Here is an 18,602-nt window from a genome sequence, read left to right on the forward strand (position 1 = left end):
CAAAGTCTCAGATCAAGTGTAGTATCACAGAAAAAAAAACATCATTGCTATTGCCTAAAGTCTCAGATCAAGTGTAGTATCACAGAAAAAAAAACATCATTGCTATTACCCAAAGTCTCAGATCAAGTGTAGTATCATAGGAAAAAAACATCATTGCTATTGCCCAAAGTCTCAGATCAAGTGTAGTATCACAGAAAAAAAACATCATTGCTATTGCCCAAAGTCTCAGATCAAGTGTAGAATCACAGGAAAAAAACAACATTTGTCCATGAATAAAATGAATTATAGCAACTTAATGATACATAATAGAACTCTAGATTCTAGAAAGACCCCTATTAGCCCACATGTGATTAGCCCATTCATCCCTCTGAAGTGCCCAGGCAGCATTGTCATCCATATGAGCAGGATGGGGCTGACTGTTTGTGTCATTTGGTACCCAAGAGAACTCTTCTGGAATAACCTCATCAACCCCAAAACTAAGGATCCAGTTATGCATTATACAACATGCAAGCACAAGCTTGATTTGTGTCCTCAAGCGATGGAATGGTTTGTTGGTGTCAATGATGCGAAAATGGTTCTTCAGAGCCCCAAATGCCCTTTCTACAGTTACTCTCAAACTAGAGTGCCTCAAATTATACAACTCTTTTGGGTTGGTTGGGTAGTTCCTATTCCCATATTCTTTAAGATGGTACCTACAACCTCGATAAGGAGGAAGAAATCCAGGCCGATAAGCATATCCAGCATCTACTAAGAAGAATTTGCCTAAAACAAATGTGGAGTTCAATTAGATTCATCATTTTGCAGTTACATTTGCTTCTTATTATCATAGTTGATTTAATTACCTGGTGGAACCCTCAACCCATCCTCTCTCTGTAATGCATCAACAAGAATTGTGGCATCATGAGCTGATCCCTCCCAACCAGCCAGCACATAGGTAAATTTCAAGTCAAAGCTAACTGCTGCTAGCACATTTTGTGTGGGGGCATTCTTTCTACCCCTAAATGCAGCTTGCATCTTGGCTGGAACTTTGGCAAATACATGAGTCCCATCAATGGCCCCAATGCAGTCCTACATGGCATCCAAAATTGCATAGTAAATTGACATGAGCTAATGCAACAATATCCTAGTAGCTATATGACAGGTTTTTTTACCTTAAAGTAAGGATACCATCTATGGCTGTTGCTAATCTTTACTGGTGTCTCATTGCTTGGAGGTCTAATCATCTCTTGTCTAAGCTCACCAATAGCATACAACACATCTTTAAAATGGCAGTGGACTATCTCTATAGACCTTCTCCAGTTTTGCTTTACAACTCTAAATCATTGGTTATGACCAACAATATGGAGAAACATTGCAACTTGCTCTTCAACACAAGAATTTATGTTGTCAGCAAGTAGCTTCTTCTCCCTAAGCAAGTTGCACAAACTAAAAAAGGGTGCCCTTCTCATTCTAAGGATGTTCACACACTCTATATCATTATAGTTGTAAATTAAGTTCAAGTTCCTTTGGCGCTCCTCATCCCTAATGCTCATTGGACCATAACTGATCTGAGGCCGCTGACTCTGAAGCATTCTAAGTCTAGCAAACAGCAGGGCATACATAGCAGTGATAAGAGCAGCAGCACGAGCAAAAAGAATGCGTCTCTTCTCTTCCAAGTCCATCTAGAAAAAATGAATGGAATTTAAGGACAAATGCTCAGAATGACAATGTCATCATCATGGACTTGGACAAAAGCTTAGAAAAAGGATTCATCATATACTAGAACATGCTAAAAATAAGACTTTCATCATCACAGACTAGGGCAATAGCTCAAAAAAAAAGGCATCATCATAGACTAAGGCAATAGCTCAGGACAAAAGGAATCATCACAGACTTGGACAATAGCTCAGACAAAATGGCAACTTCATATACTTGCTCATAATCTCACAAAGTAGGACATGCATCTGAATCCAAGAACGCAGGACTCACTATCGCACGGTACAGATTAGGGGGGAGGCGAGAGGGGGAGTAGATATACAAAATACCCACGTCAACAAGCAGCAGCACCAACAAAAGCCCAACCCAGCAGGTGAGGGAGCTCAGATCTGCAAGCACACAAGCAAAGAAAAGAGGATTAGCATACAGAAAATAGGATTTTTACTTGAAAACACAAGAAAACAAAATGAGACCTAAGAACAAGGATCCATACCGCAATAACAGCCAAGAAATCAGATCTGGTGTGCCTGCAGCGAGATCAACAAACAATGGTGACCTAGGGTTTCAAATCGCACAGAAAAATGGAGAAAGAGAAGGGGAAAAACTCACTTGCTTCGAGAGGACGCAAATCCACGGCACCTGCAACAAATCGAGATAGAGGGTAGGCATTAGGAGGCCACGAATCCATCAAGAACACCGGGGGGAGGAGGAAGAGGAGGTGGAGCTTACCGGCGGCGCAGACGGGGAGCGACAAGAAGAAGAAGAGAGGGAGGCGGCGGGAGGGAAGATATATAGGCGGTGAATGGCGGGAACGAGGGAGGTAACCCTAGGATCTTCGCACCATCTCCCCGTGCACGGAATTGCCAGGCGCGCGAGCTCGAGGGAGCACGGAGCGAGCCAGGCTGAAGAAAAACGGCCGATTTGGGCGTTCCTCGTGAGCCAGGCCAGGAGAGGGCTTTTGCACGAGCGGAGCCTGGCTCGAGAGGGTGGCCAGGGAACCAAACACGAGCAGGCTGCATCCGGAGAGCCTAGTTTGCCCTTATGCAGGCAACCAAACACGCCCTTGGTGGCGGCCTAACCTGCCTAATCGAATATTTCGAGCTCGTTTCTTTCAAGTTTCAACACAAGTCTATTCCCATTCGAGTCAAGCTTAGCTCGCCTTTTGGTCCGGTCGTGTGCAATCTGCAATGGATCCGCAGAAGCACACATATATAAGCCGGCTGATAAGTCGGCTAAAATTGCTTTGCTGTGAGAGAAAAATACTGTAGATTCTAGCTGATAAGCCGACTGATAAGTTCAAGAGAACAGGCTCATAAGATCGACACGGCATAGATTAGTTATTCATGGGATATCAGTAGTGTTGAAAATAAGGGTATCATAAGCTTGCTAAGACCGACCAGATAGTGATACATTACCTGCAGCCTCATTGGTTTCTTGCATCTAGCTGAGGCAAGTTCGTCAAGTGCATGTGACATCTGCATAAATTGGTTACCTGCATATTAGTTTGAGACTATCTCGGCAGATGCAAAAGAAGGGCATCACTCGTCCTTCACGGACAAATACTACTACTCACTTTAATTCCCTGGCATCAACTACCGGACTCAGCGGCTTTGCCGAGGGGCACTCGACAAAGCCCAATTTACACTTGGCAAAGGCTTTGCCGAGTGCTGCACTCGGCGAAGGCCACTCGATAAAAAATGGGCCGACAAAGACGTTTTTACTGAGTGTCTTTTATTGGACACTCGGCAAAGTTTGAACCGAAAAAATGGAAAAAATTTTAATCAGTGGAGGCCCCCACCGGCCAGTGCCCGCCCATCTCCGGTATTTTTTCGCGTAAAATTCGTGGCTACGAGGCTGGCGGGATTCAAACCGGCGACCTCTCCCTCACGCGTCCCCTCCTCTAACCACTGCACCACACTGCCATCTATGTCTAGATTCTGTTTTAATTACCCACATATTATACTAAACCGAGTGTAAATTGCTTGTTTGAGGCTCTAAACGAATTCAAATAAAAAAGTTACAAACTACAAAGTTTCATAACTTTTCGAGATCTACACTTTTAGTTTAGGAAGTTTTTCCATCCGAAGTCGTTTACAAAATTTGAATTTTAAAATTTTGAAATTCAAACGCAGTTTTGCATGACAAGATGATTTCAAATCAAAAAGTTGTCAACTACAATGTTTCATAACTTTTTAAGATCTACAAGTTTATTTTGGTTGTTTTTCCATCCAAAGTCGTTTGAAAAGTTCAAATTTTAAAATTTTGAAATTCACACAGTTTTGCATGACAAGATGATTTCAAATCAAAAAGTTGTCAATTACAAAGTTTCATAACTTTTCGAGATCTACAAAGTTTATTTTGGTTGTTTGGTCATTTGTTCATCCGACATGGTTGTTCTAACATTGTTCACAAATCTTATATATCTCGTAGTTTCATAAACTACAAGAGAGATATGTTAGATTTGTGAACAAATTTACTTTCATTTTGTCATATGAAGAAAAGACCAAAACAAACATTGTACATCTTGATGAGTTATACAACTTTGTAGTTCAAAACTTTTTCATTTGAATTAATTTACTGCCTCAAAATGTGCTTTGAAAATTTCTTTGCCTAGTGTAAAAAAACACTCGGCAAAGAGCTTCTTTGCCGAGTGTAAAAAAAACACTCGGCAAAGAAGCTTCTTTGCCGAATGTCAAAAAACACTCGACAAAGAGCTTCTTTGTCGAGTGTTTTTTTCCGCACTCCACAAAGAAGCTCTTTGCCTAGTGCCCGAAAAAAAACACTCGGCAATCCACTTGGCACTCGGCAAAGAGCCGGTCTCCGGTAGTGCATTAATGGAATCTACTACAATCACATACAATGTATGCACCTACGAACGATGTGATTATCTAATCGGCAGCACTAGCACCCGCATGTCTGGACGTCTGCGTCCATCCAGACATCTACGGCTGCTCCGCCCCGTCCACTAGATTCGTGTGCTGCCCACGCCGTGCTCGCATCCGAACCGTCCGCTTTAGATCTGCTGGCTACACTGCTCGGGTGACTTGCCCCCGCCTCTTCCATATCGGAACGATGCCTGACTCTTTTAGGCTGTCCGGAAGACTCGTCCCACCTCTTCCACAACAGCACCGCGCGGCCCGTGCCTCCTTCCCACACTGCCGGTGGCGCCCTGCGCCTCCTCCACGTGGCAGTGGCCGCGGCTTGGCCCTACCCGCCCTCATGGACACAAACGCCGGCGGTTTGCACTTGCAAAATGAAACACTTGAATGCAACATATTTTTGAAACATTTGGGACATACGTTTGCAACATGTGTGTGAAACATATACAACATCCAGATAAAATAATTGCAACATAAAAAAACACTTACTGCAACATAAGACTAAAACGGCTGAAATATTTGGAACATATTGTTGCAACAGATGTGTGAAAACATATGCAAATCCAGATAAAAAACGATTGCAACATACGTCTCGAAACAGATGAAATATTTTGAACAAACGCTTGCAACATGCTTCTGAAACACTTATAACATATGCAATATGTGCAACATCCCCTGATCTACTTTTGCAACATCCATAAAAAACAACTGCAACATACCTTTAAAACGACTGAAACACCGGAAACACACATTTGCAACATAGGGGAGGGGAAGCCTGGGTCGGTCGATTCTAGCCGTCTGGGTCAGAGCCAGCGGCGAGTGGCGGCGCACGAGCACCAGCGCCACTAGTACCGGGCTTGGCTCGACGATAACAGTGGGGGATGGGGGCCGAGGAGCGCCATGGCCGCTGGGTGTGGGGAGGGCACCGCGTCGGGGTGGAGGAGAGCCGCCCACTCCCCTACAACACAGTCGCACCACCTCCATGATCTCGCCGGAGGCATGGATCTCGCTCCTGCTCCGTGGATCTCGCTAGGGTGGGAGAGAGGGCCGCCGGATCTGCGGGCGTTAGGGGCTCCCAGCGGAAGAGGATGCCGGGCGTTGGTGTGTTGCGGCTGGGGATGAGGAGCGTGGAAGGGGTAAGGGTAGGAGCGGAGCGAGACGTGCTTGAGTTGATTTTGTTTTTTAAATGGCTCTGTGGAAGGGGCAAGGATAAGAGCGGAGCGAGACGTGCTTGAGTTGATTTTGTTTTTTAAATGGCTCTGGTATTGAGGAGTGATTATGTTGTCCTTTCACTTAGAAAACGAGCTACGCATGCGACGGTAAGTGAAGCGAGACGTCTGATCTTCCGGACGCATTACCGTTATCTGAGGGAAGACCAATACTGACATCGCGACGTGTCAAACGGTACGCATGCGTCCATACAATACATTCCAAGAATGTACGACTGGACGACCAAGAGCTAGACCTCCATGACCATCTCACCTAAATAAATCTCTTAAACTACACGCCCGCGCGCGTCACTCGTCTGTCCGTCGAGATTATTATATATAGAGTTTAGTTAGGGACAAAGAATACTTCCAAATCAATGGTTCTTCACCTAGCTTACATGCTATCATTTGTTTCCATGCCAGCAAAACAGTGTAGAATGATGCGAAAATCCCCCCGTCCTGATTTCTCTGGTCTCTCTTCTGCTGTGCTCGTCGGCGTCGGCACAGCACACGCTGGGCGCCGGCTCCTCCCTGTCCGTGGAAGACCACGCGCGGCCATTCCTGGTGTCCCCCGACGCCACCTTCTCCTGCGGCTTCCTGGAGGCCGGCAACAACGCCTTCTCCTTCTCCGTCTGGTACACCGACGCAGCGAACAAGACCGCCGTCTGGACGGCGAATCCCGACGCGGCCGTGAACGGCAGGGGATCCAGGATCTCGTTCCGTCGCGACGGGGGCCTGGCCCTCTCCGGCGCCAACGGGACGACGGTGTGGGAGAGCAAGACGAGCGGCGCGGGTCTCTCTATCTCCCTCCTCGACTCCGGAAACCTCGTCATCTCGGACCTGTCGAGCGGCCGCACCCTGTGGCAAAGCTTCGACTGGCCGACGGACACGCTGGTCCCGTCGCAGCGGCTTACCAAGGACACCACGCTGGTGGCCAGGTACTTCTACCTCTACTACGACAACGACAACGTGCTGCGGCTCCGCTACGACGGCCCCGACATGTCGAGCATCTACTGGCCGAACCCGGATTACGGCGTGTTCCCCAACGGCCGGACGCTCTACAACAGCTCGAGGATCGCTGTCCTCGACGACACCGGCGTCTTCCTGTCTAGCGACAACCTGCGAGTCGTCGCCTCCGACCTGGGCCGCCCCGGAGTCAACAGACGGCTGACCATCGATCCGGACGGCAACCTGAGAATCTACAGCCTGGACTCGTCGACCGGGGGCTGGACGGTGACATGGGCGGCGATGGCGCAGGCGTGCTCCGCGCACGGGCTGTGCGGCCGGAACGCGATCTGCGTGTACCAGCCGAGCCTCAGATGCTTGTGCGTGCCCGGTCACGAGACGGTCGACCGGCACGACTGGCGACAAGGTTGCAGACCCATGTATAGCGTCCCCAACTGCAGCCAAGCGGCGCCGCCGGAGCAGCGGTTCAAGTTTGTCGAGGTGCCGCACACCGACTTCTACGGCTACGACGTGGGGTACAACGCCTCCTCTGATACGTTCGAGCACTGTAAGAAGCTATGCTTGGAGATGTGCTCGTGCGCCGCCTTCTCCTACCGGCCGTTCGAAGGCCGAGGCGTCTGCTACCTGAAAGGCTTCCTCTACAACGGCTACACGTCTCCAAACTTCAACGGCAACATCTACCTCAAAGTACCAATCGGTTTCGATGCCTCGGCTCAGTCAGTCTCTGCACGTAGCTCCGAAGGCCTTGCTTGCAATCCTGACGGTCCCGAGATCGTCCAAGGAACTCCAGACACGTTCCGGGCATCCAGAAACAACGCCAAATGGTCGTACCTGTTTGCGTTCGCCGGAGTGCTGGGAGTTCTTGATATTATCTTCATTGGAACAAGCTGGTGGTTTCTCTCCAGCAAGCAGAGCATACCCAGCTCGCTAGAGGCAGGGTACAGGATGGTCACGGGTCAATTCAGGAGGTTCACGTACCGGCAACTCAAGGACGCGACGGGGAACTTCAAGGAAGAGCTCGGCCGGGGCGGCTCCGGCGTCGTGTACCGCGGCGTGCTCGACAAAGGGAAGGTGGTGTCCGTGAAGAAGCTGACGAACGTGGCGGGGGGCGACGAGGAATTCTGGGCGGAAATGACGTTGATCGGACGGATCAACCACATCAACCTCGTCAGGATCTGGGGCTTCTGCTCCCAGGGCAAGCACAAGCTGCTGGTGTACGAGTACGTGGCCTCGGCTCAGTCAGTCTCTGCACGTAGCTCCGAAGGCCTTGCTTGCAATCCTGACGGTCCCGAGATCGTCCAAGGAACTCCAGACACGTTCCGGGCATCCAGAAACAACGCCAAATGGTCGTACCTGTTTGCGTTCGCCGGAGTGCTGGGAGTTCTTGATATTATCTTCATTGGAACAAGCTGGTGGTTTCTCTCCAGCAAGCAGAGCATACCCAGCTCGCTAGAGGCAGGGTACAGGATGGTCACGGGTCAATTCAGGAGGTTCACGTACCGGCAACTCAAGGACGCGACGGGGAACTTCAAGGAAGAGCTCGGCCGGGGCGGCTCCGGCGTCGTGTACCGCGGCGTGCTCGACAAAGGGAAGGTGGTGTCCGTGAAGAAGCTGACGAACGTGGCGGGGGGCGACGAGGAATTCTGGGCGGAAATGACGTTGATCGGACGGATCAACCACATCAACCTCGTCAGGATCTGGGGCTTCTGCTCCCAGGGCAAGCACAAGCTGCTGGTGTACGAGTACGTGGAGAACGAGTCGCTGGACAGTCACCTGTTCGACACGGACAGGACGACGCTACCGTGGCGCGAGCGGTACAAGATCGCGCTGGGCACGGCCAGGGGCCTAGCCTACCTTCACCACGAGTGCCTCGAGTGGGTCGTCCACTGCGACGTGAAGCCGGAGAACATCCTGCTGACGCGCGAGTTCGACGCCAAGATCGCCGACTTCGGGCTGGCCAAGCTCTCCAAGAGGGACAGCGCCGCCGGCGACAGCATGCCTCTCTCTCACATGAGAGGGACGACGGGGTACATGGCGCCGGAGTGGGCGCTCAACGTTCCCATCAACGCCAAGGTGGACGTGTACAGCTACGGGATTGTGCTGCTAGAGATGGTTATGGGGTGCAGGGTGTGTGACCAGACGACGGCGGGCGGGGAGCGCCTGGAGATGTCGCAGATCGCTCAGGCGTTGAGGCAGGTGGTGGCTACCGGCAACGTCGTGCCCTTGGTGGACGGTAGGTTGCAGGGGCAGTTTAATCCTCGGCAGGCCCTGGAAATGGTGCGGATTTCCTTGTCGTGTATGGAGGATAGGACCAACCGGCCGACAATGGACGACGTTGCCAAGGCTCTCACAGCCTGCGACGACGAGGACGAGCATCCCGCATACAGGTAGAGTCATACCGTTAGGATCAAGAGATAGAAACTTTTTTTTTTGTCTCATCGGATAGAATTGGAGGGTTAGTATCCTGTCAAATTTTATACAAATTATAGAATTGGAGGGTTAATATCCTGTGAAAGCAACTAGGCCCTTAGTTGGATTTCGGTGATTAATGACAATACGTGATTAATATGACTAACGTGTGTTTTGCAGAGTCAATTAAGTTAGGTCATGGTAATGGAGATCGATTGGGCTATCACGGTGGTCATGCCCCTACGATGGAAATTGTTTCGGTTTTCAAAGGATGGACGACAAGGTTAAAGATGGACTAGTTCTAAGTATCGATTGGAGTTAAAAAGACACTTTCCTTTGGCCGTACTATTAAGGGAGTATGGACGGGTAGCTTAACCTAGGCAAGTCTAGTGGGTTAGGTGTGGTGTACACTTACTAAACCTAGCACTAGGTAGCTCCTAAAAAGCCATTAGATCTATTGGAGCAAACTTCATTCACGTATGATCGAGAGTTAAAAGTGAATAGAGGGTCAAATGCTGACCGGACGCTGGCTTCGGTTTGACCGGACGCTGGCGCAGAGTCCGGTCCGTTCATTTGATCAAGGTGAAGTCGTCTGGAAATGACCGGGCGCTGAGAGGTGAAGTGACCGGACACTGAGTCCCAGCGTCCGGTCAACTACAGTAAGATTTCAGAGAGGGAAAATCACGACCGGACGCGTCCGGTCAATGTTGACCGGACGCTGAGTTCCAGCGTCTGGTAGACTCCAGTAAAGTTCCAGAGAGGGAAAATCATGACCGGACGTGTCCGGTCAGTGCTGACCGGACGTTGTCCAGCGTCCGGTCACCACTTAAACACTGGAGTTCGGGGAGAACTGACCGGTGTGTCCGGTCAATATGACCGGAGCGCCCGGTCACCCCGCAGAGGCACATAACGGTTCATTTTTTAGCCATGCTTATAAATACTTCCTCCATTCGTGTGTGGAGGTACTTTTGCTCATTTCAACAGCTGAGAAACATCTTTGAGAGTGCCAAGAAGAGCAAGGTCCTAGTGAGGTGATTGAGTTTTGAGAATCCCAAAGAGAACCCTAATTAGTGAGATCAAGAGTAGCAAAGTGTGCATCCATCCTTCTCATTAGGCCTGTTGTGGTTAAGTGAGAGTTCGTGCTTGTTACTCTTGGTGATCGTTATCACCTAGACAACTTGGTGGTGATTGGGAGTTTGGTGATCATCCGGTGGAGCTTGTGGATGAACCAACTCAAGTTGTGAGCAGTTGTGGGTGATTCACCGCGACAGAGTGTCGAAGAATCAATCCGTAGAGAGCACTTGATCATTGCCCGGATCAAGGGGGAGCTACACCCTTGCGCGGATGCTCCAACGAGGACTAGTGGGGAGTGGCGACTCTCCGATACCTCGGCAAAACATCGCCGCGTTCCTCCTCTATTTACTTTGAGCATTTACTTTGAGCAATTCAATTCTTGTCATTTATATTCATAGAATTGTCATGCTAGAGTAGGATTAGAACATAGGTTGCTAAACTTTTGTACGGTAGATCAATAGATACACTTTCTAGGTAAAAGAGGTTAATTGGGCTAACCATAGTACTTAATTATTGCAAAGAAATTTAGAATTAATCCAATTCGCCCCCTCTTGGGCATCTTGATCCTTTCAATTGGTATCAGAGCCTCGTGCTCACGTATTTAGGCTTAACTGCCTAGAGAAAGATATCTCACGGAGATAGAGCTCCTCCTATCTTTGAGGGGGATGATTTTCCATATTGGAAAATCCGCATAGAGACGTATTTAGAAGCTCTAGATGTTAGAATACTTAGAGCTGTCTCACAAGGCTTCCCAAAACCTCGGGATGCTACACACCTACAAGACGATGAGGTAAATTATGAAAAATAAAATACAAAGGCTAGAAATACCATCTTTAGAGGCCTTTGCAAAGATATGTTCAACCAGGTGAGGAACCACAAAACGCCCATGCACTATGGTCGGACGTTTGTGCGCTCCATGAGGGAACAAAGAGTGAGCGTGAGAAACACTATCATCTTGTCATGAAAAAACTTAACTCTTTTGAGATGCTTCCTAAAGAATATGCTAATAAAATGTATTCACGCTTGAATATTCTTGTAGAGGAAGTCAATGGGCTTGGACTCACTCAAATGCAACCATCCGATGTTGTAAGAAAGATCTTGAGTGTCCTCCCCATTGACAAATATGGGCATATTGTGACCATGCTTTATCAAGGTGATCTTTCCACCGCTACACCAACACAAATCTTAGGAAAGATCAACGCTCATGAGATATACATGCACATCACACCACAAGATGACTCATCCTCTACTAAGAAGAAAGAAAAAGACTTAGCATTCAAAGCTAGCCAAGAGAAGGGCAAAGCAAGACTTGAGTATGAGAGCTCAAGTGATGATGAAATTGATGATGCAAGTCTTGTCCTCATGGTGAGAAGAAACGCCAAGATGCTAAAGAAGCTCAACAAGAGTGGCATCAAGTTCGATGGCAAGAAGAAGTTCTTCACAAGCTCTAGAAGGAAGCCAATCTCGAAGACGGATTGCTACAATTGTGGAGAACTTGGTCATCTAGCATATCAATGCACAAAGCCCAAGAAAGACAAGTACAAGAATAAGTACAAGGGCAAGAAAGATGACTCAATCAATGAAGAAGAAGATAAGAAGAAGAACAAGCCATACAAGAAGAGAGATGGCAAGAAGGACTTCCACAAGAAGAAGAAAAGTGGAAAGGCATACATCGTCGGTGATTGGCTCACGGATATTGATTCATCTAGTGGCTCATCCGATGATGATACTGACAATGAGAAGGTGGCTGCCTTTGTTATTGACTCTTCATCTTCTTCACCGCCACCACCGCCATCATCCCCTACACACCTATGTCTTATGGCCAAGGGTGATCGCAAGGTATCAAATGATGATAGTAGTGATGATGAACATGCTAGCAATGATGATAGCGATAGTGATGATGATGAATATGAATCACCTTCTTATGATGATCTTGTTAAATTGCTAAATCAATACACTAAGATCATTAGAAAGAGTAGAGCTAAGAATGAAAAACTGGAGGCTAAGAATAATTCACTTTTAGCAAAATGTGATATAGCCAAAAAGTTAGTCCAAAATGTGATACACTTTTAGCTTAAAGAAGCAAATGATGCTATATCATCCAAACTCAAGGAGCTCAAATCTTCTAAGAAAGAGCTTAAAGATAAACATGATAAACTTTAGGGGATGCACAAAGAGCTCATCACTAGCCACAACAAGCTAAAAGAAGAATATACTACTCTTAAGATTAATCATGATAATCTTGTCATTGCTCAAGAATTTCTATCCAATGAGCCACATGATGCTACTAACAATATTGTTAAGATTGATATAGCTACATCATATGATGATTTGATCATTGAGAGCATTGAGCAAAGTTCTAGTAGCAAGGGCAAGCAAGTGGTTGAGGCCGATGATTATGATGAGTTTGTCAAGCTCAAGAATGACAATGAAAAGCTCAAGAATGATCTTGAAGAGCTCAAGACCACCAACACCATAGTACTTGAAACTAGTGATCATGATGGTAACTTAATTCTTGAGAATAAGAAGCTCAAAGAAGAGAACAAGAAGCTCAAGCAAGAGAAAAATAATGATGCTCTCAACGAAGAGAACAAGAAGCTCAAGTTGGAAAAAGAGCATCTCAAGATTGAATTGAGCAAGTTCACAAAAGGCAAGCATCTTTAAAGTGAGCTACTAATGAACACCATCATAAAGATAGATAGAAGTGGCATTGGGTACATGGCAAATAAAGAGAAGAAGGCTTAAGCTCAACAACAACGAAAGCCAAAGCCAAAGAAGTGTTTTGAGTGTGGACAAGAAGGCCACTTTACCCATGAGTGCCAAACTCCACCACCACAACCCTTGTCCAAGCATGCTAGACCTTTTGCCTTCAATGCTCATTACATGCTTAGAAAAGATTCTAGTGGAAAGATGAAAGTCATGTTCTTAGGACCTCTAAACAAGAATAGGCCTAAGAAAATTTGGGTTGCAAAGTCACTTGTTGAGAAGGTGAAGGGCCCTCAACAAGTTTGGGTTCCTAAAGCTTGATCTCTTATGTGTAGGTGAACTATAAGACCGGTGAAAGTCATTAGGTTATTGATAGTGGTTGCACACAACATATGACCGGTGATCCTCATATGTTCACCTCACTAGATGAAGAAGTAGATGGACAAGAAAGAATCATATTTGGAGATAATTCTAAGGACAAGGTTAAAGAATTGAGCAAAGCGGCAATATTAAATGATCATTCTATCTCAAATGTGCTCTATGTTGCTTTATTGAGCTTCAACTTGCTATTCGTTGCACAATTATGTGATCTTGGCTTCCAATGCTTGTTCACCGAGAAGAAAGTTGTTGTATCTAAGAAGGATGATGATCAAGTGATATTCAAAGGATTTAGATACAACAACCTATACTTAGTGGATTTCACCTCCAAAGAAGCTAACTTGAAAACATGTCTATTCACCAAAATAACACTTAGGTGGCTATGGCATAGAAGACTTGCTCATGTTGGGATGAGCTCACTCAAGAGGCTAATGAAGACTGATTTGGTGAGAGGGTAAAGGATGTGAAGTTTGAGAAGGACAAGCTTTGTAGTGCATGCCAAGCCGGCAAGCAAGTTGCAAATACTCATCTAACAAAAGCTTTCATGTCAACTACAAGAGTGCTAGAACTCCTTCACGTGGACTTATTTGGACCAACAACATACGATAGTTTAGGAGGAAATCTTTATTGTCTTGTGATTGTTGATGACTATTCAAGATACACATAGGTATTCTTCCTTCATGATAAATCCGAAGTTGCCTCTTGCTTCAAGAAGTTTGTCAAGAGCGCACAAAATGAATTTGAAGTGAAGCTCAAGAAGATTAGAAGTGACAATGGGAAAGAATTTGACAACATAAACATAGAAGCCTATTGTGATGAAGTTGGGATCAAACATGAGGTCTCCGCAATATATACTCCTCAACAAAATGGTGTAGTTGAGAGAAAGAACCGGACATTGATCACTCTTGCTAGAACAATGCTAGATGAGTATAACACCTCCGAAGCTCTATGGGCGGAAGCTATCAACACCACATGCTATGTATCCAATTACCTATTTCTTCAAAAGTTCCTTGGCAAGACACCTTATGAGTTGCTCAATGGAAAGAAGCCAGACGTCTCCTTCTTTAGGGTGTTTGGTTGCAAATGCTACATCTACAAGAAGTGACAACACCTAGGGAAGTTTCAAATATGTTGTGATATTGGTTACTTATCAAAGTCCAAAGCATATAGAGTATTTAATCATACCACCGGCTTGGTTGAAGAAACATATGATATGGAATTTGATGAATCTAACGGCTCCCAAGGAGCACATGAGAATCTTGATGATGTAGGTGATGAACCATTGAGGGAGACTATGAAGAACATTTTGGTTGGAGACATCAAGCCTAAAGATAATGAAGATGATGTACAAGTAATTGATCCACCCTCTTCATCAAATGTGCCATAAGATGATGATAAAGGTGGGAGAGTAGAAAATAAAAACACTCATGTCTCCCATGATCAAATGGTGGTACAAGCACAAGATGTTGATGCTCCACAACCTCCTCCTCAGGTGGCCAATAGAAGAAACACACCTCTACTATAAGATCATCTACAAGATCTCATCATAGGGAGTCCATCAAAGAGTGTAATGACACACTCACAAAAACTTGCTTCATTTATTGCACATCACTCTTTTAACTCTTGTTTTGAGCCTACTAAGGTAGAAGAAGCCGTTCGAGATCTGGATTGGATAAATGCCATGCATAAAGAGTTGAACAACTTCACCTGCAATAAAATTTGGACTCTTGAAGAGCAGACAAAAGGTGCAAGAGTCATTAGAACAAAATGGGTGTTTCGCAACAAGCAAGATGATCAAGGCGTTGTTGTAAGAAACAAGGCAAGACTAGTTGAAAAGGGGTTCTCTCAAGTTGAAGGTTTGGATTTTGGAGAGACCTTTGCACCGGTTGCAAGACTAGAAGCCATTCGTATCCTCCTTGTATATGAATAATATCATGACATGAAACTATATCAAATGGATGTAAAAAGTGCATTTTTAAATGGCTTTATTAATGAACTAGTCTATGTCGATCAACCTCCTGGGTTTGAAGACCCTAGATATCCTAATCATGTTTATAGGTTGTCCAAGGCATTATATGGGCTTAAGCAAGCCCCAAGAGCTTGGTATGAGCACCTCTGGGACTTTCTCATTGAGAAGGGCTTCACCATTGGGAAGGTCGACACCACACTATTCACCAAGAAGCTTGATGGGGACATCTTTATTTGTCAAGTGTATGTTGATGATATCATCTTTGGATCATCAAATGAAGATTCTTGCAAAGAGTTTGGTGAATTGATGTCGAAGGAGTTCGAGATGTCAATGATTGGAGAGCTTACATTCTTTCTTGGTTTTCAAGTCAAGCAAATGAGAAAAGGGATTTTCATCTCACAAAAGAAATATATAAATGATCTTCTTAAGAGATTCAAGATGGATGAATGTAAGCCAATCAAGACACCAATGCCAACTAATGGACGTCTCGACCTAGACGAGGGACGTAACACGGGTGATCAAACTCTCTACCACTCTATGATTGGTAGCTTGTTATATTTAACCGCATCTAGGCCCGACATCATGTTTAGTGTGTGTATGTGTGCTAGATTTCAAGCTAATCCTAAGGAAACTCATTTGATTGTCGTTAAAAGAATAGTTAGGTATCTTAAGCACACACCAAGCATTGGCCTTTGTTGTCCCAAAGGAGCTATATTTGAATTAGTTGGCTATTCCGATTCGGATTATGCCGGTTGCAAAGTGGATAGAAAAAACACATCCGGAGGGTGTCATTTTCTTAGTAGATCACTTGTGTCTTGGTCCTCCAAGAAACAAAATAGTGTGGCTTTGTCCACCGCCGAAGCGGAATACATTGCCGCAGGTGCTTGTTGTGCACAAATTCTTTACATGAAACAAACTTTGCTAGACTATGGTGTAGTTCTAGAAAAAGTACCTCTTTTGTGCGACAATGAAAGTGCGGTAAAACTTGCAAATAATCTGGTTCAACACTCTCGCACCAAGCACGTAGATATCCGCCATCACTTTCTTAGAGATCATGTTGCAAAGAATGATATTTCATTAGAAGGTATAAGGACCAAGGATCAATTGGCGGACATCTTCACTAAATCGTTAGATGAGGCAACTTTTTGTCGATTGCAGAATGAGCTTAATGTTCTTGATTTTAGTAACTTCACTAAAAAATGAGCTTGTGTTGTCCCTTGCATTGCATTATAATATACAACATGTTTACTTTTTATGGTAATGCATATAGGGCTTGTATAACATGGTTAAGATAACCACCGAAAAGCGTGTGAAGAAGCTTAACCTTGGATCAAACTTGACAAGCAACTAGATTTACTTTCAAGTATTGCATTGCATATGTATGAATGTTGCTTTGCTGTTATCTTCAATTGCCCTCTGATTGCCTATTTTCTTAAAAAGAATTATAGCCTAAGGTAAAATATTTTAAAAATTTTGAGGGTTTGAGAGAGGTCACTCACATCAGTCCCAATTGGCGTTTATTTGGATCTTATTGAAGTTGGGACTTAATTGGGAACAGGCGGCACAAAGGACTTTGAAGATTTGCTGGAAAAAGAGTGACCGGACGCTGCACCAGACTCTGATGTCCAGTGTCCGGTCAGTTCACAGGAGGTGAACTGCTGCTAAGAAGGAGTGACTGGATGCTAAAATAGTGCTTTCCTAGCGTCCGGTCAGATAGCGATCCAGTGTCTGGTCGATCGAAGACAAAGGAGACAGCTTGCATCGGACTCTAGCTATGTCCGATCGGGGTTCACCGGACACGTCCGGTCATGATTCCAGGGGTTTTGGACCTCTCTAGAATCGAACGGACACTGGGTGGCATCGTCCGGTCGCTGCCACTGGAGTGTTCGGTCAGTAGAAAACATGAAGGAATCTAACTCTTTCCTCCGTTTCCTTTTCTACTCTGTGGGAGCCACAATATAATCTCAGCGCGCATTGACCTAATCTCTATCCTCGCTGTGTCGACATCACTCGAGCCACCATCTCTAGCGCCGCCATCCGCACCCACGCCACCACTGCAGCGCCGTCGTGCTCCCTACACTGCCATGCCCTACCTGCACCACCGTGTCCCTACGCCGCCATACCTGCCCGTGCCTGCCGCCGTCGAGCCCTGCCTGCGCCACCACCCACGCAGCTCCCACGCCACCGCTGCCCATGCTGCTGCCCATGCCTCTACTCTGCATTTCCTACCCATAGCCACGCTGCTGCCACCTACACAGCTCCCATGCACCGCCGCCCTTGCCCTAGCATCGCCTCCACACTCGCACGCGCCACTACTCCCAGCGCTGCCTCCAGTCCACGCCGCCATGCACGTGCTCTGCCCAAGCGTCGCTGAGCCTCTGCCCTAATGCTCCCGATGCCCTAGCCATTGCTCACAGTGCCCCTTCACCACAGTGCACCACCGATCCATGCCACTACAAACCCTAGCCGAACTGGTGGTTCCCTAATCTGTTCCTATTCTCGTCATTTCATCGGCTCATCAGGTAGCAAGCCCTCATTTCTAATTTCATTCCTAATTGCTTTCTTCCTAGGATTTTGTATCTTTAGATATATTGTATTTATTTGTATATCCTATCTATTCTATCGTGCAATGAGTCGGTGTTGTTGTGGTCCTATTTGTGTTGTCAGTCAACTTAGGGCCAAGCTCGCGAGTACGGATCAAGGCCAAGCCTTGGGAGTGATAGTTGGCAGTTGATTCTTGTTAGGGCAGTTATTCTTTTCAGATCCATCAGATGCCTCATGTCAAGAATGTCGGAGGTGGTCCTGGTGATGAGAATCCAAGGCCCCCGCTTCGCCAGCCTACAGATGCAAAAGGCAAGGTGACAAAGAAGCTAGCATCAAGGAAGCGCAAGTACCTTGATGCAGTTACAATGAGAGCGTGTAGAGAGAAGAGGAGCTTGGAGTGGTGTTGTTATTGCATATCAGCTTTCTCCATCTACGAGGGATGCACTTGAGCAGGTTGAGCGCCGTCATAGTGGTCTAGCTGGGACCCTCATGGTTGGAAGACGGCGTGTGTCTATTGATGAGAGTCAGTCTCAGGGGGAGTCACAACAGCAGCCACAGCTAGCAGTGCAGACTTAGGAGGGAGAGTAGGCCAAGGAGACAGAGCAGGCACCTCAGCCACAGCTTCGCCGCTCTAGTCGTACCCATGCTCTAGTCACACCGAGGTCAGAGACACAGCGAAAGGGTTCACGTCCACCGCCTAGACCACAAGATCCGCCTCCAGTGACTCACTTGGATTTGAGGGCCGCCACCGTCAAGTAGGTTCAGCAGCTTAGA

General features: G+C 46.4%; 1 long non-coding RNA gene and 1 pseudogene across 1 annotated transcript; one reads left to right on the plus strand and one right to left on the minus strand.

Annotated features, from left to right (window-relative positions):
• Positions 1 to 1,966: 1,966 nt before the first annotated feature.
• LOC136458663 (uncharacterized) lies at positions 1,967 to 2,401 on the minus strand. The gene is made up of 3 exons (XR_010760038.1): positions 2,305 to 2,401; positions 2,189 to 2,222; positions 1,967 to 2,084 (listed from the first exon to the last, which is right to left on the minus strand). It is a non-coding gene; the product is annotated as an uncharacterized lncRNA (long non-coding RNA).
• A 3,758-nt stretch (positions 2,402 to 6,159) lies between these two features.
• Positions 6,160 to 9,139, plus strand: LOC136458664 (putative receptor protein kinase ZmPK1; annotated as a pseudogene).
• Positions 9,140 to 18,602: the final 9,463 nt, after the last annotated feature.

This window comes from Miscanthus floridulus, chromosome 6 (genome assembly GCF_019320115.1).
Source record: "Miscanthus floridulus cultivar M001 chromosome 6, ASM1932011v1, whole genome shotgun sequence".
Lineage (NCBI taxonomy): Eukaryota > Viridiplantae > Streptophyta > Magnoliopsida > Poales > Poaceae > Miscanthus > Miscanthus floridulus.